The following is a 25900-nucleotide window of genomic DNA, read 5'->3' on the forward strand; positions in this document are numbered from 1 at the left end:
TATACGGCTCTCTGTTTTTTTACAAATCTTTGCAGAAGTGTGAAACCAAAATCTAGATAAGATGTAAAGTGCTTTTTTGCAAAAGAAAAATGTAGAAATAATAATTAACCCTTTAAGTGCCATGGGTATTTCCCCCCAGTGCCAAGGCCTTTTTTGGTGATTTGGGTATATGGCCATTCAGTGGCTTGTACCTTTTTTGTTACATGAGATATCTTGGCCTAATTTGGCTCCTATTTTTCCCACATGTAGGCGGACGTAATGCCACCCAGGAATCCTAGGTTGCTGTAGGGGGTTGAGAGAAAATAAGCAAAAAGGCGAAAATTATTTTGATGTGGTTATCAGCTGTTTTGTGAGAGGTAGGCGATTTTGGCCATTTTTCCCCTGACTCTTGCAGTTAGGAAAGCACACATTTTTTGTAGTGTTTTACAAAACAAGCAATACCACAAGCCAAACACTGAGCCATGGTACACAGGAGTTTTATGCTTACGTCCTGAACAGATGCACTTAGCATGTATAAATCAGGAAAACCAATGTGGTGAGGAATGGCAAGCATACTTTTTTTGAAAGAGCACAGGCAGACCTTTTCAAGGGTAGGTGACTTGTGCAGATTACAAAAGTGGATGGTGCCTAAAACAGTAACTAAATGTAGGGCACATTTGGGAAATGAAAGGGTTGTGTGACAAAGGGCAGAAACATAACACATATTATACCATCCCGCGTTCCCACAGGTGTTCCGATGAAAACGATACCTCACATGTGTGGGTGCACCTACCTGGGCGCCAAGGAGAAAGCCTAAAACACAGGTAACCCAAAGTCTGTTTTGACACGTGAATTTCACACTTTTGGCAGACGGGCACACCATACAGATATGGGCCTCGGATGTGTCCAAGCCACCAAGGAAAACAGGGAACCCCATGAATTTCCGAAAAGAGGACACCCGTGGGAATCCACAGAGGTATGATTTGCACAAATCGGCCCAGAAGTTATTACCCAGACACCCCCGCAAATTACAAAATGGGGGGAAGAAAACGCATTTTCTGCACATTTCACTCGGCTCACCCATCTTTCAAAATAGAAAGTATATCATGCCTCCGATTGTAATAAATATATTAATATTGGCCTACGCCAAGCTGCTCGAAAGTCGCTTGCGAAAGAAATCTGTGTTGCAAGGTCCTGACCTTAAATCCATGTGAGCCGAGTGAAAAGTCAAACCGCCATTTTAGGATTCGTTGTGTAAAAGTCACCTTAGTAGCTAAAATGGTGGACGATGTCATTCCAGAATACAACATGGCTGTCTTGACCTCTGTACATAGCTAATATGTAATTTGCCTAGAGTCCACTTGTTGAGGTCATGAATTGAGACCTTGTCCTTCATTGACCTATGTGTAGAAGGATTACTCTTGCAATTAAACTAATCCACGAGCATATGTTGAGACAATGTATTTAAATACTGAATGAAGAACATCTGGTTAACTACATTGTATTAATGTTTAGGAAGGACTGCATGGAAAACTTTAAAATACATAATTATTGCATACGCTTGTTGATACATGTATTAAAGGCAAACCAGTTATATGCGGTTATTAGAGACTTGGCACAAACCCTAGATCAGTGATGTATTAAAAGGAATATTAACCCGAAGTGGGGATGGACATCGCGCCCACTGAATGTATAAAAAGCGAATGCATTCTAATGCACAGCGTCTCTCACTGAACACACTGAACCACGCTGGAGTTCGTTGTGTTGTACTGAGGGCCGATAGCTATCTAATTTTGCTCTGTTTTTGTAACTGGATCCAGTATAAAATAAAGTGCTTTGTATGTTCCTTTGTAACCCGTGTTCGGTGTATTTCCTTTTGGGGTACTCAGCCTCGATATTCTTTTTCTGTTTTCACAGTTGGCGCCCGAATAGGGACCCTCAAGATTGATGCCGGATTGTTGAAGGTTGACGCACGCTATCGGACCGGGATCGGACGGTGTGACATAAGGGGCCCCCTGAACGAGACGCAACACCTCAATAGCGCTGCATGACCCGATCCTTGGACGATAAGCGTGTGGTCCGAGACGGCATCTTGACGAGGGTCCACTTATCGAGGCGGGCAGATTTGCCGAAATCAGCATACACGAGGTAAGGTTAGTTAGGTAAGATTCTTAGAAGAACCGATTGGTCCTCCTTAGGTTTGGTCAGGTGAGTCGTGACCCAATTCTTAATTTAACCCTGACAATTTGAATTTTGGTGCATTGTATCTGCAGACACAATTATTAACCAGGTAACACCAAGAATTTGAGATATACCTGGGAAATTGTCTACCTGCTTTAGAGCATTATTCCGCAGTGATAGACAATCTTTGGAATTTAGCCATCACACACCACAGGAGGGGTCACCGGCATGTACTATGTACTGTAAGCATGGCATTGGAAGTATAGTATTTAATGATATTTGGCACAGACAAACCAGATATGCCTCCGAACTTCAGTGGCCAATCAATTGTAGTTTTGAGATCCCTCGTATTGAATATTTGGAGTCAGTCTTGTTAAAGAAAAAGGCTAGACCTGCAGCATTTGATGTTTTGCAGAATTGCAACAACTTAAAGGTAGAGAGAAACATGCACGTCATCATAAAACGAACGCTGAAAAAGCATTGTTATATGACCAAAACAAACAGTCTGAGGCGACTAAAAATATGGATAGGGCTTTCTCAATTGGAATTCAGAAAATCTATCCTTCTAAAGATCTTCATATTTCTGATGAGTTTATTGACAAAATATTAAATGAACGAAGGCATGGTGCCTCTGCACCACCTCTGTATGTTCCTCTTCCCACTGCTGTACCTCTGCCTGCTGTTATTCCTGCTCTTCCTGCTCAACCTGTTGTTCCTATTCCTCCGGTTTTTGTCCCTCCACCTGCTCCTCCGCCTCTTTTTATCGCACCAGTTATAGTACCTCCATCAAATTTGCCTGCTCCCTCTCTTCCAAGTGGTCCTGAGCCGCTTGTAATCGATCGAGGTACAGGAACAAAAGTTGTCACTCGCAATACTGTACCGCCGGACAAGAAACGTGAGTTAATTGCATGGGCTAAGCATTGTATGGAGAAGGATGATCAAGCTAGTGTTTTTGCCACACTTTGTAATACGGATAATTTTCCTGAGAAAAATGTTTTTATTGAAGGGTTAGGGATTCAGTTATGTATAATGTGGGGAAGATTAAATAATGCGGATGTTCCGCAAGGGTTAAGGGATATAAATACTCTAGCACTTTCTAGAGACACTGTGGAGAAGGTAAATTAACATGTCGAGAGGTTATTTGGCTATAGAAAGGAGTTAGAACAGTTACAGAATGAGGATGATGAAGAGGAGAATATGTATGTACAGAAACAGTTCCTTCCGTGTCGTAAACCGATATCGGAGGAAATGCGAATTTGTAAGAAAGACGCGATTAGATGGACTTCAGACATAACGATAATTCCAGTTGAGGTATTTGACACATGTAGTCATATATGTTAGAAATGCAGAGGAAAGTGATACAGGTAATGGTAGAATACCTGCAGGATGAATGTGTAAAAAGGAAGATTAATTGTCCCACAGAGTTATTGAGCATTTATAAGAGAGCTTTTTCACTTGACACTTCTTCGACTGCCTTAGCGCTCGACTTGGCTCTGTTGCTTAGTAAGCGTTCGGAGTCACCTATTTCTCAGTTGCCTATGAGAGAGGTTCCTCCGACATTTGTCCCGAAGGTTGAGGTTGCGGCCGATGCTGTAAATAATATAGTCGCTGTCAACATTCCTGCACATTGTGTATCACAGTTTGTTCACGTCCCTTTCTCAAGACAGGAAGTGAATACTATTAGGCAATCTATCCCCGATATCAGGAAAAATCCGACAGGGTTCTATAAAGAGATAGAATCCGTTTTGCAGTCCTCAGTGTTTACCTTAGGTGACATTGATTTGTTGTTTCCTGTACTCCTGCCCATAGATTTATGGAAACAAGTTAGAACTATTGATGATGTACCCAGGTTTGGAGATACATGGGCGAATATAACCAGACTCGATGGGGAAAGGCCAGCTGGCGAAAGACCGCAACAGGTGATATTAACTCTGCCTGATAGAATCATTGCTAAATTAAAAAACATAATTCCCGAAAAGAGAATTATTTGGGACAAGCTTACGGCCTGTGTCCAAGGAAAGTCTGAAGGTGCTACCGAGTTCTTTAATCGGTTGGAACAGGTATTCTCGGATTTCAGTGGACAAGACTTAGGCACAGAGTCTGGGAAAAGATTATTTGTGGACAAATTTGTACGTGGATTGCTGCCTGACATCAAGTCACAAATGATGTCTTCTGAGAGCACTTGGCAGGCAAAATCACAATCAGAAGTACTGCACATGGCTCAGTACTACGCGAACCGTGTCAATAATGAAAAAGATAGGATTGAAAAACGGAAAGGCGATTTAAAAGCTAAAGTGCTATTGCAGCAAATTGTTAGGAGCCCCAGAGAGGATAGTTCTCAGGTTAGAGGTCAGTATGTCCCGCAGGGGAACATGCTCTTGGGTCCTGTGAACATTAACCAGTGTGCCTATTGTTGTCGAGAGGGTCATTGGCGAGCACACAATGCCACGTCCTTCAACAAAGGTCGAATAATACATTTGGTAATATGGGTAGGCGATCCAGAGGTCGCCCGGGCGTAGGGGGCCCTGGTAGAGGTCAGTTTACACAGGACCCTCAGCAACCTTTTTCGCAGGACAATCAGACTCTGAGTGCAGACACCAGGAATATATTTGATCATCCTTCTGCTGCATATTTATCTGAAGAGCTTTCTTTTGATGATATTCTGTTTCGTTAGGATTGCCCAAGTAGGGTTTGGAACCTACACCTATTCTCATCAATCAGAAAGGTCCCTACATTGAAATGGTGGTGGGAAATAAGAAACATCAGTTTTTGATAGACACTGGAGCACAGAGGTGTTCCATTGATCATTTGCGGGTTCCAAACATTCCACTGTCCTGGCAAACCAATGTTTCTGTAGGGTTTTCCGGTAAACCAGTTGTTTGTCCGGTTTCTATGCTGGTACCTATTTCTTTGGGTACCTTTATTGACCAGTGTCCATTTCTGTTGACTTCGGATTGCAGAGAGAACTTGCTGGGGTTGAATTTGTTAAAAGAATTAAATGCAGTGATTTATTGTTCTTCTGATGGAGTGCGCTTAATGATTTCACCACAGCAGTTTTCTGCCTCACAATTTTTGACTAGACCTTTGCCTCCAGAATTCATTGAAGTACCAGAGAGCTTGTGGGCTGCCGATGTCAATGATGTCGGTGTTTTACAGATTGAACCTGTTAAGATAGTTTTGAAACATGGAATTGAGCTGTCACGCATTCCCCAGTATAAGATTTCGGTTGAGGGCCAGCGAGCTTTGAAATGTATTGTTTCCGATTTTGTGCATCGCGGTGTGATTGAAGAAATTTCAGGAAGTTTGTGTAATAGTCCGATTTTACCCATGTACAAGAAAGGCAATAATGTAATTCCATTCCGCTTTATAATTGATTTGTGTGCCATTAATAAAGTTGTGGCACCACAATTTCCAGTTGTGCCTGATGTAACGACAATCCTAACCATGATTCCAGCTACAGCTACTTACTTTAGTGTTGTGGACTTAAAGAATGCGTTCTTTAGTATTCCTATACACAAGGACAGTAGATATTTGTTTGCGTTCGCCTTAGTCGGACGCTCGTTTACATTTACTCGTGCACATCAAGGGTACACAGAAAGTCCTAGTATTTATAGTAGGGCCTTGAAAGAACAACTTGATACCCTCGAATTGCCCTCTACCTGTACTTTGCTTCAGTACATTGACGATTTGCTTCTAGCTGCTGCCTCTGAGAGTGCCTGTAAGGAGGGCACTGTGTTATTACTTATTCATCTAGCTAAGCATGGTCACAAAGCTTCGCTTAAAAAAATTCTATATTGTTGTCAGAGGGTCGCCTATTTAGGCTACCTCCTGTCAAAGGAGGGAAGAAGATTGACACCTGAAAGAATAAAACACATTTCTGGCATGTCTGTCCCAAATACACAGAAGGAAGTTAGGGCCTTGATAGTTATGGCTTCTTACTGTAGGTTGTGGATACCGAATTTCTCACTAGTGATCAAACCGATGGTGGCTTTGACAAAGAAGGGCATTTCTTCGCCATTGCCATGGAACGTGGTACACCAGCAGTCGTTTGACTTGCTTAAGGCAGCATTATGCTCTGCACCAGTTTTGGGCACACTAAACTATGAAAAGGCCTTTGTGTTGTTTGTGCATGAATTTAATGGATGTGCTTTGGCTGTTTTAACGCAGGAACATGGAGGGAAGAATAGGCCGTGGGGTTACTATTCTTCCGCCCTTGATCCTGTAGCATGCGCTTTGCCAAGATGTTTGCGCGCTGTTGCTGCTGCTGCCGCGTCTGTAAAACAGAGTGAGGGAATGGTCCTAGGCCATGATCCAACCCTGATGGTGCCTCACTCTGTAAATGTTCTATTGAACCGAACTCAAACACAACACCTCACTTCTGCACGGTTGACAAGATATGAATTGATCTTGTTTGCTCCTCACATTCAAATTAAGAGGTGTTGTGCCCTTAATCCGGCTGATTTCCTACCCTTTCCGCAAGATACTACTTGCGGCGATGAAGAGTCACATGATTGTTTGCATACGACCGAACAAGAAACAAAGGGTAGAATTAATTTGAAAGATACTCCTTTGGATAATCTGCAAAGAGAGCTGTTTTGTGACGGCTCCTGCTTTAAACTTCCGGATGGTACATCCACAGCCGCTTATGCAATCACCACATCGAGCACGGTTGTGGAAACTAAGAGAATTACGCATAATTCTGCGCAATCCGCAGAGATTATATCATTGACCCGAGCTTGTGAACTTTCTGATGGGCTTGCAGTAAATATATATACTGATAGTCAGTATGGCTTTGGGGTGGTTCACAACTTTGGGAGACTTTGGTCAGAAAGAGGGTTCCTAACTTCGCATGGCACCAAGATTCGACATGGCTCCCTAATAGTGCAACTACTCTCAGCGCTTGCGCTCCCTACTCAGTTAGCAGTTATGAAAGGTGCAGCACATCGAAAGATTGTAGATGATATTGGAAAAGGGAATGCTTTCGCTGATCAGATAGCTAGACATCTTCACAGAGATGTATGTTTCAAGGGAGACTGAAGATGCCTATGTAATGGATGAGGGTGTTGGGTCTGTACGGGATATCCAAGCTGATGTCACAATGGAAGAGTCTAAGAGGTGGGCTGAAGGCTTGGGGAAACTTGATGATGATGGGTGTTGCGTGGAAATGGTCGAAGGAAAATGGCTATTACCTGACGCCTATGTCATAATGATGGTTGTCATGGCACACATCCCTACACATGTTTGTGCCCAGCAGGTTACGAAAATGTTAGAAAATGTTTGGGCAAATGACAAGATTACGTAAATTGCCCAGCGCTATGTCCATAACTGCATGATTTGCAACAACACAATGTGGGAAAGGGGACATCAACTCCAAGGGGAAGTTTTGGCCCACCTTCTGTCCCCTTCGAAGTTATTCACTTTGATTTCATTGAAATGGAACGATGCAACAATCTAAAGATGGCCTCGCCGTCATTTGTGCCTTTAGTAAATGGGTTGAGGCTTTCTCTGTTAAAGATGCTACAGCCATGACCACTGCGAAACCATGTTAAAGGAATACTTCCCCCGGTTCGGTTTGCCGAGAGTTATCTGGTCGGACAATGGTCCACATTTTGTCGGCGCTGTAATTCTACAGATATGTGCAACGTTACGAATTGACAAACGGTTCCATTCAGCCAGACATCCTCAGAGCGCCAGACTAGTAGAAAGACACAATGGTATGATCAAGTACAAGCTCGCTAAGACGTGAGCCGGCACCAAACTAAAATGGCCGGACCCCTTACTAATCGTGTTTCTAGCCATGCGTACAACCCCTCAAACTAAGACTGGGCTCTCTCCATTTGAGGTGGTAATGGGGAGAGCTGCCAATATCTGGAACCTTCCGAAATGTCGAACTTTAAAGAATGTTGAAAATGTACTACTTTCAGATTATTGTAGCCAATTGAGTAAACACCTGTATTTGATTTATCACCAGGTACGAGAAGCTTTACCTGTGCGATACGAGGGCCCGGGCCACAGCATACGGCCTGGGAGTTGGGTGCTCGTCAAATCATTTAAGCGCACCTCCTGCCTCGCGCCTCACTGGAGTGGGCCATTCCAAGTCCTGTTGGTCACCCAGACAGCGGTGTGGGTAGCTGGACGAAAGAACTGGATCCACGTGTCGCACATCAAGAAACTTCCTCGCCCTGTGCCACACGCTGCAGAAGAAACAGAACCCCTCGCTGATACTGCAACCAATGATCCCAAAGCAGTAAGCAGCACTGAGAGTGTGTCAGAGAATATCTCTAAGCCCGGGAGGTTTGGGGAAGCTGCCATTTTGTCTCCACACTCTCCACAAATTTTGCACCAGGAACCGGCTGTTTCAAATTCAGCCCCTTCACTTTCCGCCGACACGTTGCTTCCAGCAGGAAGTGACGACATATTGTTTCCGGATCAATCAGTAGCAGGAAAAGTACCATATAACCTGCAACCACGAAGATAGACTTACGGCACGGTTTTTCTGTGCATCTGATAGATTTGCGGCACCTTTTGTCTGTGCATTCGGAGAAGGAAAAGAGTCATTGAGGGCTTGCCTTTTGCCCAAATTTGAGAAAGGGGATTCTGTTGGCTGGGGTGGTGGAAGGTAAATAAGGGGGTGACCAACCGGGACAATGGACAGAATGCCTGGGCCCCGAAAACGTATTGCTGTATTCTTATAATGATATATGGTTTTTTAATAGTCGCTGCCTTAGGATTATGGTACCTCGAGGAAATTCACTCTTTAGAACTTTTGCTGCCTACTAAAAGTACACCCATTGTTCCTACTCCCTTTGTACATTTGCACACTTTATCCCCTCGGGATTCCCAGCACAGACAAAGGTACCACAATAACACTCTACTACTTATCATGAATGCTACACATGCCATTTTTAATAAATCCAACTGCTGGGTCTGCTCACATTTACCACAACACGGGGATAAGGGGCTAGGTTGGTATATTCATCCTTTACCGTTGACAACTGCCTGCTATGCTTCTGTTAGATCACTGTTCTTTGGCCAATGGAATGATAGCATCTCAGGGAACTTTGATGGCACCAATTTGAATAGTTTTGAGAAAAGTGTTTTGACTCCCCTGGGATGCTCGCTTTTTTCAAATAGGAGTAAACCGAATGTTGCTTCTATTAGGCCTTCTCACAAACTGTCTCGTCCTTTCCAATCTCTGATTTCCTTTAAAATGGCCCCGATAGGCAATAAGGATGCAATGCCTCCTTCTTACACTGTTAACCAAAGCCCCGATTCAGTTTCTTGTTGCATACAGATGAATGGAACTCAGTCAATGGGCATTTTTTTAGGTTGTGTCAACGTTGCAAATTTGACTGGGGAGAACAGACCTTTGTATGTAGGCAAACCTATCTACTTTGTCTGCGGTAATGTAGCATTCCCGTGGTTGCCCAGGGATTGGCAGGGAACCTGTTATTTAGGGATCCTGTTACCTGGGGTGTTTATAGCTAGTACAAAAGAAGTTTCAAAGGCTCGTCCATGGCAGGATGATAATGGTGACACTCCGGCAAAGGTTTTGGGAGATGTAGCGAAATCATTCCTTCCATTCTTTGGGCAGATAGCGAATTCCGAAGACATCAGGAGACTAGCGAGAGTACTGGAGAGAACCATCAACCAGACCACGGACATACTCTATAATATGACGTTAGAACAAAAGGCGATAAGATTAGTAGCACTTCAAAATCGAATGGCATTAGATGTCATTCTATCTGAGCGTGGTGGAGTATGCAAATTAGTGGGGTCCGCTTGCTGTGTTTTCGTACCAGATTCCTCCCCAACTATCTTCAAGGCAATACAGAATCTGCACGTCCTTAGTTCCGAAGTGCATGTTCCCGAGAGAAACTGGGATCTGAGAGCTTGGTTCTGGGGCTTCTTGCAATCTTGGGGTTGGAAGGTGCTTTCGGCCTTATTGATTATTTTGGGAATATTGTTGTTTCTTTGTTGCTGTATTCAGTGTCTGCCTGGTACGTGTTTGATACTAGGGGGATGTTGCGCACAAGCGATATGTTCGATAGGACATAAAGTGTATGCCTCAGATAAGACTCCCAAAGAATACGTATTGAAGGATATTTTAGCAAAAGACCTAATGGCAATAGATATTTCTGATAGTGATTCAGGGTGCATGAACAATGATGCATGGAGTTATTTGCAAGGAGATCCAAAGTAGCTTATAGCACTTGGCATAGGACAAAAGGAGGGTTTGCCGAAATAGAAAGTATATCATGCCCCCGATTGTAATAAATATATTAATATTGGCCTACGCCAAGCTGCTCGAAAGTCGCTTGCAAAAGAAATCTGTGTTGCAAGGTCCTGACTTTAAATCCATGTGAGCCGCCATTTTAGGTCAAACCGCCATTTTAGGATTCATTGTGTAAAAGTCACCTTGTGAGCTAAAATGTTGGACGATGTCATTCCAGAATACAACATGGCCGTCTTGACCTCTGTACATAGCTAATATGTAATTTGCCTGCAGGCCACTTGTTGAGGTCATGAATTGAGACCTTGTCCTTCATTGACCTATGTGTAGAAGGATTACTTGTGCAATGAAACTAATCCACGAGCATATGTTGAGACAATGTATTCAAATACTGAACAAAGAACATCTGGTTAACTACATTGTATTAATGTTTAGGAAGGCCTGCATGGAAAACTTTAAAATACACAGTTATTGCATACGCTTGTTGATACATGTATTAAAGGCAAACCAGTTATATGCGGTTATTTGAGACTTGGCATGAACCCTAGATCAGTGATGTATTAAAAGGAATATTAACCCGAAGTGGGGCTGGACATTGCGCCCACTAAATGTATAAAAAGCGAATGCATTCTAATGTACAGCGTCTCTCACTGAACACACTGAACCACGCTGGAGTTCGTTGTGTTGTACTGAGGGCGGATAGCTATCTGATTTTGCTCTGTTTTTGTAACTGGATCCAGTATAAAATAAAGTGCTTTGTATGTTCCTTTGTAACCCGTGTTCGGTGTATTTCCTTTTGGGGTACTCAGCCTCGATATTCTTTTTCTGTTTTTACACATCGAAACACGCCGCCAACAACACATGGCCTACTGTCCCGCGTTCCCACAGGTGTCCCAATGAAAATGGAAAATGGTACCTCACATGTTTGGGTGTACCTACCTGGGCACCAAGGGGAAAGCCTAAAACACAGGTAACCTCAAGTCTGTTTTGACATGTGAATTTCACACTTTCGGCAGACGGGCGCACCATACAGATATGGGCCTCGGGTGTCCAAGCCACCAAGGAAAACAGGGAACCCTATGCATTTCCGAAAAGAGGACACTCGTTGGAATCCTCAGAGGTATGATTTGCGCAAATCGGCCCAGAATTTATTACTCAGACACTCCTGCAAAATCCAAAATGTGGGAAAAAAAATGCATTTTCTGCACATTTCACTCAGCTCACCCATCGAAACACGCTGCCAACATCACATGGCCTACTGTCCCATGTTCCCACAGGTGTCCCGATGAAAACATTACCTCACATGTGTGGGTGCACCTACCTGGGCGCCAAGGGGAAAGCCTAAAACACAGGTAACCCCAAGTCTGTTTTGACACATGAATTTCACACTTTTGGCAGAAGGGCACACCATACAGATATGGGTCTCGGGTATCCAAGCCACCAAGGAAAACAGGGAACCCCATGCATTTCTGAAAAGAGGACACCCATTGGAATCCGCAGAGGAATGATTTGCGCAAATCGGCCCATAATTTATTACAGAGAAACTCCCGCAAAATCCGAAATGTGGGAAAAAAACACATTTTCTGCACATTTCACTCGGCTCACCCATCGAAACACCCCGCCAACAACACATGGCCTACTGTCCCACATTTCCACAAGTGTCCCGATGAAAACATTACCTCACATGTGTGGGTGCACCTACCTGGGCGCCAAGGGGAAAGCCTAAAACACAGGTAACCCCAAGTCTGTTTTGACACGTGAATTTCACACTTTCGGCAGACTGGCACACCATACAGATATGGGCCTCGGGTGTCCAAGCCACCAAGGAAAACAGGGAACCCCATGCATTTCCCAAAAGAGGACACCCGTGGGAATCCACAGAGGTACGATTTGCACAAATCGGCCCAGAATTTACTACCCAGACACCCCCACAAATTACAAAATGGGGGGAAAAAAAACATTTTCTGCACATTTCACTCGGCTCACCCATCGAAACGCACTGCCAACAACACATGGCCTACCGTCCCGTGTTCCCACAGGTGTCCCGATGAAAATGGAAAATGGTACCTCACATGTTTGGGTGTACCTACCTGGCGCCAAGGGGAAAGCCTAAAACACAGGTAACCCCAAGTCTGTGTTGACACTTGAATTTCACAATTTCGGCAGACGGGCACACCATACAGATATGGGCCTCCGGTGTCGAAGCAACTAAGGAAAGCAGGGAAACCCATGCATTTCCAAAAAAAGGACACCCGTGAAAATCAGCAGAGGTATGATTTGCGCAAATCGGCCCAGAATGTATTACCCAGACACCCCTGCAAAGTCTGAAATGTGGCAAAAAAGCGCATTTTCCGCATATTTCACTCGGCTCACCCATCGAAACACATGGCCAACAACATATGGCCTACCATCCTGCATTCCCCCAGTTGCCCCGATGAAAACGGTACCTCACATGTGTGGATGCACCTACCTGGGGGCTGAGGGGAAAGCCTAAAACACAGGACACCCCAAGTCTGTTTTGACACGTGAATTTCACACTTTCGGAAGACGGGCACACCATACAGATATGGGCCTCGGGTGTACAAGCCACCAAGGAAAACAGGGAACCCCATGCATTTCCGAAAAGAGAACACCAGTGGGAATACACAGAGGTATGATGTGCACAAATTGGCCCAGAATGTATTACCCAGATACCCCCGTAAATCCGAAATGTGGAGAAAAAACACATTTTTTGCACATTTCACCCAGCTCACCGATTGGAACATGCACCCAACAACACATGGCCTACCATCCTGCGTTCCCACAGGTGTCCCGATGAAAACCGTACCTCACATGTGTGGGTGCACCTACCTGCACGCTAAGCGGAAAGCCTAAAACACGGGTAACCCCAAGTCTGTTTTGACACCTGAATTTCACACTTTCTCTGCACACCATACAGATATGGGCCTCGATTGTCCATGCCAACAAGGAAAACACGGAACCCCTTGCATTTCCAAAAAGAGGACATCCGTGGGAATCTGCAGAGGTATGATATGCGCAAAGCGGCCCAGAATTTATTACCCGGACACCCCTGCATAGTCCGAAAGGTGGGGAAAAAAACCCATTTTCCGCACATTTCACTCGGCACACCCATCGAAACACGCTACCAACAACTTATGGCCTACCGTCCCTCGTTCCCACAGGTGTCCCGATGAAAACTGTACCTCACATGTGTGGTTGCACCTACCTGGGGGCAAAGGGGAAAGCCAAAATCCCTGCTAATCCCAAGTCATTTCCGACAGCAGAAAATGGTGAATTTCGCACAAGCCCACACCATACACGTTTGGGCCTAGGGTTGTAAACCAGCAAGGAAAACTGGGAACCCCATGCATTTACGAAAAGAGGACACAAGTGGGAATCCGCAGACGGCTGACTTGCGCAAATCGGCCCAGAATGTATTACCCAGAAGCCCCGGCAAAGTCTGAAATGTGGCAAAAAAACCCCACATTTTTCACTTTGTCAGGGGTTCTGGGTAACACATTCTGGTCCGCTTCACGCAAGTTGGACCTCTGTGCATTCCCACTGATGCCCTCTTTTCAGAAATGCATGGGGTTCCCAGTTTTCCTTGCTGGCTTGGACACCCTAGGCCCAAATCTGCAGGTTATCTCCACAAACCCTTTTGTTGTTACCAGTGGGTTAGCCTTTTCCCTTTGCAGCTAGATTGGTGAATCCACACATTTCAGGTACTGTTTTCATTGAGACACCTGTGAAAACGTGGGAAGGTATGACATCTGTTGTTGGAAGCGTGTTTCAGTGGGTAAGCAGAGTGAAATGTCTGGATATTGTGTTTTTTACCCCCAAATTTGGAATTTGCCGGGGGTTCTGGATAGTACATTCTGGGCCGATTTGCGCAAGTCAGTCCTCTGTGGATTTCCATGGGTGTCCTCTTTTGGGAAATGCATGGGGTTCCCTGTTATCCTTGCTGGCTTCGACACCCTAGGCCCAAATCTGTAGGTTGCCCATATGAACAAATTGTGCTGTGGTGAAAGGGTTGGGGTTACCAGCGGGTTACCCTTTTCCTTTTGCGCCACCGGTAGGTGCACCCACACATGTGAGGTACCATTTTCATCTTGATACCTGTGGGAACGTGTGAAGGTATGACATCTGTTGTTGGCGACGTGTTTCGGTGAGTGGACACAGGGAAATGTCTCTGAAATTGGCTTGAAATGAAGACAATTCTCTGAAAAAAAATTTCTGGCCACCCACCGAAACACACCGCCAACAGCACATGGCCTACCTTCTCGCGTCCCCACATGTATCCTGATGAAAACTGTACCTCACATGTGTGGGTGCACCTACCGGGGGCGCAAAAGGAAAAGGGTAACCCACTGGTAACCCCAAGCCTTTCGCCACTGCCCATTTTGTTCATGTGGGCAACCTACAGATTTGTGTCTAGGGTGTCGAAGCCAGCAAGGAAAATGGAGAACCCCATGCATTTCCCAAAAGAAGACACCCGTGGGAATCAGCAGAGGTATGATTTGCGCAAATCGGCCCAGGATTTATTACCCAGACACCCCCGCAAAGTCTGAAATGTTGGAAAAAAAAGCATTTTCCGCACATTTCACTAGGCTCACCCATCGAAACACACGCCCAACAACATATGGCCTACCGTCCTACGTTCCCACAGGTGTCCCGATGAAAACGGTACCTCACATGTGTCGATGCACCTACCTGGGGGCCAAGGGGAAAGCCTAAACACAGGTAACCCCAAGTCTGTTTTGACACATGAATTTCACACTTTCGGCTGATGGGCCCACCATACAGATATGGGCCTTGGGTGTACAAGCCACCAAGGAAAACAGGGAACCTCATGCATTTCCAAAAAGAGGACACAAGTGGGAATACGCAGAAGTATGATGTTCACTAATTGGCCGAGAATGTATTACCCAGACACCCCCGTAAAGTCCGAAATGAGGGGGAAAAAACACATTTTCCGCACATTTCACCCGGCTCACCCATTGAAACATGCCCCCAACAAAACATGGGCTACTGTCCTGCGTTCCCACAGGTGTCCCGATGAAAACGGTAGCTCACATGTGTGGGTGCACATACCTATGCGCCAAGCAGAAATCCTAAAACACAACTAACCCCAAGTCTGTTTTGACACCTGAATTTCACACTTTCTCTGCACACCATACAGATATGGGCCTCGATTGTCAAAGCCACCAAGGAAAACACAAAACCCCACGCATTTCCGAAAAGAGGACATCCGTGGGAATCTGCAGAGGTATGATATGCACAAATCGGCTCAGAATTTATTACACAGATACCCCCGCAAAGTCTGAAATATGGGGAAAAAATGCATTTTCCGCACATTTCACTCGGCTCACCCATCGAAACACGCTGCCAACAACTTATGGCCTATGTCCCTTGTTCCCACAGGTGTCCCGATGAAAACGGTACCTCACATGTGTGGTTGCACCTATCTGGGGGCAAAGGGGAAAGCCAAAATCTCTGCTAACCCCAAGTCGTTTCCGACAGCAGAAAATGGTGAATTTCACACAACCCCACACCATACACGTTTGGGCCTAGGGTTCTAAGTCAGCAAGGAAACTGGGAACCCCATGCATTTACGAAAAGAGGACACATGTGGGAATCCGCAGAGGGCTGACTTGCGCAAATCAGCCCAGAATGTATTACCTAGAAGCCCCGGCAAAGTCTGAAATGTGCAAAAAAAAAACACATTTTTCACTTTGTCAGGGGTTCTGGGTAACACATTCTGGTCCGCTTCGCGCAAGTTGGACCTCTGTGGATTCCCACTGGTGCCCTCTTTTCAGAAATGCATGGGGTTCCCAGTTTTCCTTTATGGCTTGGACACCCTAGGCTCAAATCTGTAGGTTATCTCCACAAACCCTTTTGTTGTTTCCAGTGGGTTAGCCTTTTCCCTTTGCAGCTAGATTGGTGAACCCACACATTTGAGGTACCGTTTTCATTGGGACATCTGTGAAAACGCTGGAAGGTATGACATCTGTTGTTAGCAGCGTGTTTCAGTGGGTAAGCAGAGTGAAATGTCTGGAAATTGTGTTTTTTACCCCCAAATTTGGAATTTGCCGGGGGTTCTGGGTAGTACATTCTGGGTCGATTTGCGCAAGTCAGACCTCTGTAGATTTCCACGGGTGTCCTCGTTTGGGAAATGCATGGGGTTCCCTGTTTTCCTTGCTGGTTTCGACACCCTAGGCCCAAATCTGTAGGTTGCCCATATGAACAAATTGTGCTGTGGTGAAAGGTTTGGGGTTACCAGCGGGTTACCCTTTTCCTTTTGCACCAGCGGTAGGTGCACCCACACATGTGAGGTACCATTTTCATCGGGACACCTGTGGGAACGTGTGACGGTATGACATCTGTTGTTGGCGACGTGTTTCGGTGAGTGGACACAGGGAAATGTCTCTAAAATTGGCTGGAAATGACGACAGTTCTCAGACATTTTGCTTTGGCCACGCACCGAAGCACACCGCCAACAACACATGGCCTACCTTCTCGCATCCCCACACGTATCCTGATGAAAACGGTACCTCACATGTGTGGGTGCACCTACCGGGGGCGCTAAAGGAAAAGTGTAACCCACTGGTAACCCCAAGCCTTTTGCCACTGCCCATTTTGTTCATGTGGGCAACCTACAGATTTGGGTCTAGGGTGTGGATGCCAGCAAGGAAAACAGGGAACCCCATGCATTTCCCAAAAGAGGACACCCGTGGCAATCAGCAGAGGTATGATTTACGCAAATCGGCCCAGGATTTATTACCCAGACACCCCCGCAAAGTCTGAAATGTGGGAAAAAAAACGCATTTTCCGCACATTTCACTCGTCTCAGCCATTGAAACACACGGCCAACAACTTATGGCCTACCGTCCCGCGTTCCCACAGGTGTCCCGATGAAAACGGTACCTCACATATTTGGGTGCACCTACCTGGGGGCCAAGAGGAAAGCCTAAAACACAGGTAACCCCAAGTCTGTTTTGACACATGAATTTCACACTTTCGGCAGACGGGTACATCATACAGATATGGGCCTCGGGTGTACAAGCCACCAAGGAAAACAGGGAACCCCATTCATTTCCGAAAAGAGGACACCAGTGGGAATACGCAGAGGTATGATGTGCACCAATTGGCCCAGAATTTATTACCCAGACACCCCCGTAAAGCCCGAAATGTGGGGAAAAAAATGCATTATCCGCACATTTCACCCGGCTCACCCATTTAAACATGCCCCCAACAACACATGGCCTACCGACCCGCGTTCCTACAGGTGTCCCGTTGAAAATGGTTGCTCACATGTGTGGGTGCACCTACCTGCGTGCCAAGCGAAAACCTAAAACACAGGTACCCCCAAGTCTGTTTGACCCCTGAATTTCACACTTTCTCTGCACACCATACAGATATGGGCCTCGATTGTCCAAGCCACCAAGGAAAACACGGAACCCCATGCATTTCTGAAAAGAGGACATCCGTGGGAATCTGCAGAGGTATGATATGTGCAAATCGGCCCAGAATTTATTACCCAGACGCCCCTGCAAATTCTGAAATGTGGGGGAAAAAACACATTTTTGGCACATTTCACTCCGCTCACCCATCGAAACACGCTGACAACAATTTATGGCCTACCGTCCCTCGTTCCCACAGGTGTCCTGATGAAAACGGTACCTCACATGTGTGGTTACACCTACCTGGGGGCAAAGGGGGAAGCCAAAATCCCTGCTAACCCCAAGTCGTTTCCGACAGCAGAAAATGGTGAATTTCGCTCAAGCCCACACCATACAAGTTTGGGCCTAGGGTTCCAAGCCAGCAAGGAAAACTGGGAACCCCATGCATTTACGAAAAGAGGACACACGTGGGAATCCGCAGAGCGCTGACTTGCGCAAATTGGCCAAGTATTTATTACCCAGAACCCCAGACAAAGTGAACATTTTGTTTTTTCCCCATCAAATATCACACTTAGGTGCACCCACACATGTGAGGTACCGTTTTCGTCGGGACACCTGTGGGAACGCGAGTAAATATGAGATCTGTATTTGGCGACGTGTTTCGGTGAGTGGACACAGGGAAATGTCTCTGAAATTGGCTGGAAATTAAGACAATTCTCAGATATTCTGCTCTGGCCACACACCGAAACACACCGCCAACATGTGTGGGTGCACTTACCGGGGATCAAAAGGAAAAGGGTAACCCACTGGTAACCCCAAGCCTTTCGGCACAGCCCATTTTCTTCATGTGGGCAACCTACAGATTTGGGCCTAGTGTGTCAAAGACAGCAAAGAAAACAGGGAACCCCATGCATTTCCCAAAATGGGAGACCTGTTGGAATCCTAAAATGGTGGGTCAGGCCCCCCAGTGGGTGGGGCAGTAAGGTTTGGGCACCCTGGCGCCAGATTGGCACACAAATGTGCCCCTCTGCGCCAAGGCATGTATAGTAAACAAAGAAAATAATTCAAAATGGCAGGCTGCCCTTTAGCGGGGGCAGAGGGGCCCCCTACACCGCTGTGGAATTTTCTAATGTGAAGGGGGTGCACTGCTCCACCCCCATCCCAATTGGAGGGGTGACCATTCTCATGTAGCCCTCCCCAGGGGCAGATAAGGAGGGGCTGTCCTGCACTCCTCCCTGGGCTCAGTCGTCCATTCCTAGGAGCAGATATCTGGTCCCAGGGAGGGCTGCACGACATGGCACCCACTCCATTGTGGGTGGGGTGGAGAGGGTCAATGCCCCATCCAATTAGAAAATTCCCTGACCCTTTGGGGTGCCCCACAGACCCCCTAAAAAGCGTTCCACCATTTTCACTTTTTTCCTTTGGTAACCCAACTCCCCTTGGTGCAGAGAGGCACATTGAAGTGCCAATCTGCCCCGGGGTGCCAAAACCTTACTGCCCCACCCACTGGAAGGGGCCTTTCCCACCATTTTCGGGGGCCCTCTCCCCCTTCATCCCAAATGGGTGGCGGGGGCACCTCATGCATGCCTCCCTGGGCCTCCTACAAACGGCTGCGTGAGGTACACTCCCCCCCTCCATTTGGGGCAGGGGGGGCCCAGAAATTGTGAGACAGGACCCCCAGTGGGTGGGGCAGTAAGGTTTGGGCACCCCGGTGTCAGATTGGCACACCAATGTGCCCCTCTGCGCCAAGGCAGGTATCGTAAACAAAGAAAATAATTCAAAATGGCAAGCTGCCCTTTAGCTGGGGCGATGGGGCCCCTACACCGCTGTGGAATTTTCTAATGTGAAGGGGGGTGCACCTCTCCACCCCCACCCCATTTGGAGGGGCAGCCCATCTTATGTAGCCCTCCCCAGGGGCAGATAAGGGGGGGCTGTCCTGCACTCCTCCCTGGGCTCAGTCGTCCATTCCTAGGAGCAGATATCTGGTCCCAGGGAGGGCTGTCGGCATGGCACCCACTCTATTGTGGGTGGGGTGGAGGGGGTCAATGCCCCATCCAATTAGAAAATTCCCTGACCCTTTGGGGTGCCCCACAGACCCCCTAAAAAGCGTTCCACCATTTTCACTTTTTTCTTTTGGTAACCCAACTCCCCTTGGTGCAGAGAGGCACATTGAAGTGCCAATCTGCCCCGGGGTGCCAAAACCTTACTGCCCCACCCACTGGAAGGGGCCTTTCCCACCATTTTTGGGGGCCCTCTCCCCCTTCATCCCAAATGGGTGGCGGGGGCACCTCATGCATGCCTCCCTGGGCCTCCTACAAACGGCTGCGTGAGGTACACTCCCCCCCTCCATTTGGGGCAGGGGGGGCCCAGAAATTGTGAGACAGGACCCCCAGTGGGTGGGGCAGTAAGGTTTGGGCACCCCGGCCTCAGATTGGCACACCAGTGTGCCCCTCTGCGCCAAGGCAGGTATTGTAAACAAAGAAAATAATTCAAAATGGCAAGCTGCCCTTTAGCTGGGGCGAAGGGGCCCCCTACACCACTGTGGAATTTTCTAATGTGAAGGGGGGTGCACCTCTCCACCCCCACCCCATTTGGAGGGGCAGCCCATCTTATGTCGCCCTCCCCAGGGGCAGATAAGGGGGGGCTGTCCTGCACTCCTCCCTGGGCTCAGGCGTCCGTTCCTAGGAGCAGATATCTGGTCCCAGGGAGGGCTGCATGACATGACACCCACTCCATTGCGGGTGGGGGGGAGGCGGTCAATGCCTCATCCCATTAGAAAATTCCCCGACCCTTTGGGGTGCCCCACAGCCCCCCCTAAAAAGCGTTCCACCATTTTCACTTTTTTCCTTTGGTAACCCAACTCCCCTTGGTGCAGAGAGGCTTATTGATGTGCTAATCTGGCCCCTGGGTGCCCAAACCTTACTGCGCCACCAACTGGGGGGCCTTTCCCACCATTTATGGGGGCCCTGTCCCCCCTTGCCCGAAATGGGTGGCAGGGGCACCTCATGCAGGCCTCCCTGGGCATCCTACAAACGGCTGTGTGAGGTACACCCCCCTCCATTTGGGGTGGGGGGGAGAGGACCCCCAAAAATGGTGGGACAGGCCCCCCAGTGGGTCTGGCAGTAAGGTTTGGGCTCCCCGGCGCTAGATTGACATACCAATGTGCCTCTCTGCGCCAAGGCAAGTTTTGTAAACAAAGAAAAAAATGGAAAATGGTACACTAGACTTTAGGGTGGGCTGAGGGGAACCCTAAACTGCCAGGTAATTTTCTATTGTAATGGGGGGTGACCCTTTACCCCCCACACCAAATGCAGGGGGGCATCTCATGCAGCCCTCCCTGGGGGCAGATAAGAGGGGGGCATCTCATGCAGCCCTCCCTGGGGTCAGATGCCCCTTCCTAGGAGCAGATATCTGCCCCTTGGGGTGAGGGGGAGAGGGCCACCCCCCTTTTCTGTAAAATATATCCCTGGTGGCTAGTGCCCCCCCACTCCCACCCAAAATTCCCTTTTGTTTTTTGTGCTTTTTGTTTTTTATTTCTTTATTTTGCCCCCTTCCCTGGGGGCAGATGATCAGCCACCTGCCCCCAGAGGGGGCCCTAACCTGCAGGCCCCATCCTTTGGGTGGCCTGCACACTTATTCCTGGTGCGCCCCACCCCACAATTGGATGGGGGGGCATCTCATGTACTCCTGCCTGGGGGCATAAATCTGCTTTGCAGGGATCGCTCAAAACAAGGTGCCAAAAAGGATGAGCTATCTCATCCTTGGCACTGCGTATGCAATGTTAAGGACAAGATACCTCGCCCTTTGCACTTAAGGGGTTAAAAAACTTTTAATCTGAAAAGAAAATAGTTCATTTTCGTGTTGAATAAACTTAGGAAATTACTTACCGTAACTATACCATTCCATAGAAATATAGAAAACATTAATGTACTTACAAGTCACAACTTTTGTGACTTGTTTGGTGGAGAGAGGAAACACACTTCTCATACAGAAAGATTTTTTAATGAGGAAAGTTACATTCAAGGAAAGAATGTACCCCTTGATATTGATGGGAGTGGACATAAATACAAAATGGTGTGATTTCTCAAAAGAAGAAATCCCAAGGTCTGATAATACAGAAATGGAGTTTAGGTCAGTCTAGAATAAAATCTAAATGTAATGTGAGGTATGGACGTGCAATTTCTTGTGCAATTTTGATATGTTTTCTTGTAAAGCCTTAAAGCGATATTCTGCAAGTTTTGCATAAAAATAATAATGTTCAAAGAAAGATCAAGAGGCTACAAAGAATAGATTACTGTGAAGTGCGTTAAAAAAGAGGACTTCTGGCCCACTGTCTAGCTTGTCTTGATAAAAGTTTCATCATAAACGGATGATGGGTGCACATCATACTAAAATGAGATACCTTCTAGTTAAACTGTATTAGTGCAAAACACCAAGTATGTCTCTTGCACTTTTAAATCAAACAGTTCTGACTGGATATGTAGAAAGTTTAGTTTATACAGTGCAAATGATAAATATCATGCATGTACAAGAGTATGTGTATGTAGACGAAACAATTACAGGAAGTGGAAATGATGATCCTATGTTTTCAAATGATCTGATTTTTCAACAGTATAAAAAAGTATTGCAATGTTTGAGTTGTCTTCCACTGAAATTTCTGACATTGTTTGCGTATCTTATCGACACACTTTTTATAAGTCCCAAGTACAACTAGTGTACATTGAGGAGAAACTTAAACACAGTTTTGAAGATGAAAAGTATTCCTCCAAGAAGTTGGGTATTTACCTCTCAATTTGGAAGAAAATGTAAACACTCTAGGAGTAAATCCAAACATTGCAGATTCTTTGTTTGTTTTAATAAATGGTGTTGCCACTAAAGATAAGAACATTTGGCAACAGCTTATAGATATTGGAAAGGTTAAAAACGCATTGGCATTCTATTGAAACACACTGACTTATACAAAGACAGTCTGAGTGTACCAGACTTGTCTATGCTTGATGCTGAGTCAACAAACAAAAGCAGCAAAGGTCAGTTCCAATGTCTATCTGGTGCAGAAGGGAATCATTAGTATGAACATTACATTATTCATCCTCTACACTCACATGAAGTCATGGGCGACAGTTTAGAATTGTATCAAATGAAAGCCACAAAAGGTGCACCAATCAGTGTCTGGGAAAATATATTAGAAGCTTGTTGTTTCCTCATGCTTTTTCGTACTGGTTCAGGTGGCATATGGGATGATAGGAAGGTTCCAATCTCTTCTTCAGAATATCGTTGTACAGGAATGTATTTTGAAGATTCCTGATTCTGTACCAATGTTGAATATATTTTTCACGTATTGTATGAAAGTGAAGGTTCATCATTATGGTATGCTGTTGCTTATACACATCAACCAGAACTAGATTTCAAAATCTTTCTGCACATGATTAAGATGCTGCAACAGGTGAAAGAACAAAATTAAGTTTTAGAGGGTAAACATACCAATAATATAGCTGCAATTTAGAGGAACTAAGGAATATTGGTATAGGAGACACTCCAAGTTAGATGGATGATCAGAAACGTGGGCTCTCCAACTTGGTTTGTGACTTTAAGTTGCACTGAGTATGGTTGGTATGATCTTGCTGAGTGGATTGGTGAAACTAATACACATGAAGAAAACATAGAACACATGACACCAGTAGAATGGTGTGTCATGGACCCTGTAAGTGTATCGCAGTTCATGCATTACATATTTCTAGCCGTGTTACACTTTATATGTAATAAAGACAATGGTCTATTAGGCATTGTGGAACATTTCTTTTGGAGGAAAGAGTACCAGGCATGTAGGGTTCCACATACACATATGCTGTTGTGGATTAAAGATGCTCCAGAGTTTGGGATAAAAATTGATAGCTGTTGGATGGAGTTCATAGAAAAATGTGTTACTTGTTCCATTCCTGCTCAGCATAGAAGTGCTGATCTATGGAACAATGTGGAAATATTTCAAAAGCGCTCATGTGGAAAGTACTGTCAGAGAAAATATAACAGTAACGACAAATAATACCCAGTGCAGATTTAGCTTTCCAAGGTCTGTGACAGCAGTTGGTCGAGTGAATAGTTTGATGTCATCTGTTCAACATCATGTTACTGGTAAGTAACCAAGACATAACTATAATTTAAAATGGGATAAGGAATACCAATTCATTAATGATTACAATCCTGTCATTGCTCAGCTTTGGACAGCAAATACTGATGTGCAGTATGCGGCTGATGATACAACAGCTGTTGCACATTATCTTACAGCATACATGACAAAAGCTAAAAAGAGCATTGCAGCTGAGGTATGGACAGATTTATCAACAGATAAAAAAGTCTTAGTCAGAAACTTCTAAGCTTTGATCTAAAGATGCTCTCACATAGAGAGTGTGGTAGCTACAAAGCTGCAGATCAACTAACTAGTTTGCCTCCGTATGGACATAGCATTAGTGTACTTCAGTTAAGTCTTGGCCCAGCTAGTACCAGAAATCAAGTACTGAAGACTTGAAGTGAAATTCAGCAGTTAGCTGAAGCAGTACTTGACAGTACAGAGATTCTGAAAGCCAGCTTGATTGATACATATTATCCACATCGATCCGTAGAGTTGGAGGATGTTTGTTTATATGAAGTAGCAGAAAGCTACTCATATCAAAATTTTGATGCAAACACTGACAGAAGACCATTTAAAGTACTTGGATGTACTGGTTGTCTAGTGAGATATGAGAAAGCAAGTCTCATCAACCACATGCAGCTATCTTGCCAAACTGCAGAGAAAAAGGATTGATTTTAATTTTGTCTTTTGCAGTTGTTCTTCGCATGGCATGCAGAGAGTGATTTCCTAGGACATTTTGAAACCTTTGAAGCATAATCTTTTCTTAACCAAAGCTTAATTACAATCCTAAATTTGAGCAGTACTTGAAGTTACTGGAGAAGGAACGACATCAAGAAGAACATCTGGCAGCTGAATTGGCAATAGAGACTCCTGAGAGAAGTCATGATTCTGTAGCAGGAAGTCAAAATGTGCTTGGGGAGCCAATTATTCAAACTGATGTGGAGCTTGGCATGGAAGATGTAGAAAGTGCCAAGCAACAAATTAAAGTTGCAGATGCAAATTGTGATGAAATAGTTGGCAACATTAATATAGAGCAAAAAAATGCATATAAAGTGAAAGATAGGTTCTTATAAGATTTACAGCATGACAAGCATGAATGTTCTTATGTCCAATACAAAGCTACATTGTTGTATGTTAGTGGATAAGCAGGAACAGGTCAACCCTTTTAATGTATGCATTACGAGCTACGATCCAAAATGTAACTGATTGCTCTTTGTCATGTATTGTAACTGTTCCAACAGGTTTAGCAGCATTCATTGTAGGAGTTGGTACTTTACATTGACTGTTTATACTACCAGTGGATCATGACAACAAACTTGAGTATTGAAAACCTGTATCAAGTGCAGCACAAGAAGTAGGAAAAGTTCTTAGAAAATGAAGTATCTTGATTGCAGACGAAGTAAGCATGGTGTCCAACTTGATTCTAGCTTTCATTCACTTGTGAATGCAACAGGTTTTGAAGACTGACTACAACGTTTTGTTTGGAGGTAAACATGTACTTGTTTTTTGGATATTTGTTACAATTCACTCTGGTGAAAGGTCAACCAGTTTTCAAAATCCTGCAATCTAAGGATAGTGAAAAAACTATAAGAAGCATTGGTAATTTTAACCTTTGGAATGGTTTTGAATTCCAGGGACTTACAATTAATATGAGGAAATCTGCAGACTTAGAGTATGCAGAAATGGTAATAAGATGTGTATCGTTGTTCTTGTGGAGAATCTGAGAGCAGTCTTAAAGGGAAGACTAATTTCTAACATATTTCATGCATATTGCAGTCGATCTGACGTCATGTTGTCTCTTCAAGAAAGAAACATTTCCTTTGTTGTTTTGATGTGCACACATGCAGAGTGTAACATGTTTGACAATACAATGCTGCTGTCAGAGAAGCAAAATACTATGGAGATAAAATTGTGTGATGTTCTAGATGGTCATGTTATGCCAGTAGAGTTGGACAAGAGAGAAAAAGCTTGACTAGTTCA

The sequence above is a fragment of the Ambystoma mexicanum genome, chromosome 2q (assembly GCF_040938575.1).
Source record: "Ambystoma mexicanum isolate Mex_15411 chromosome 2q, UKY_AmexF1_1, whole genome shotgun sequence".
NCBI lineage: Eukaryota > Metazoa > Chordata > Amphibia > Caudata > Ambystomatidae > Ambystoma > Ambystoma mexicanum.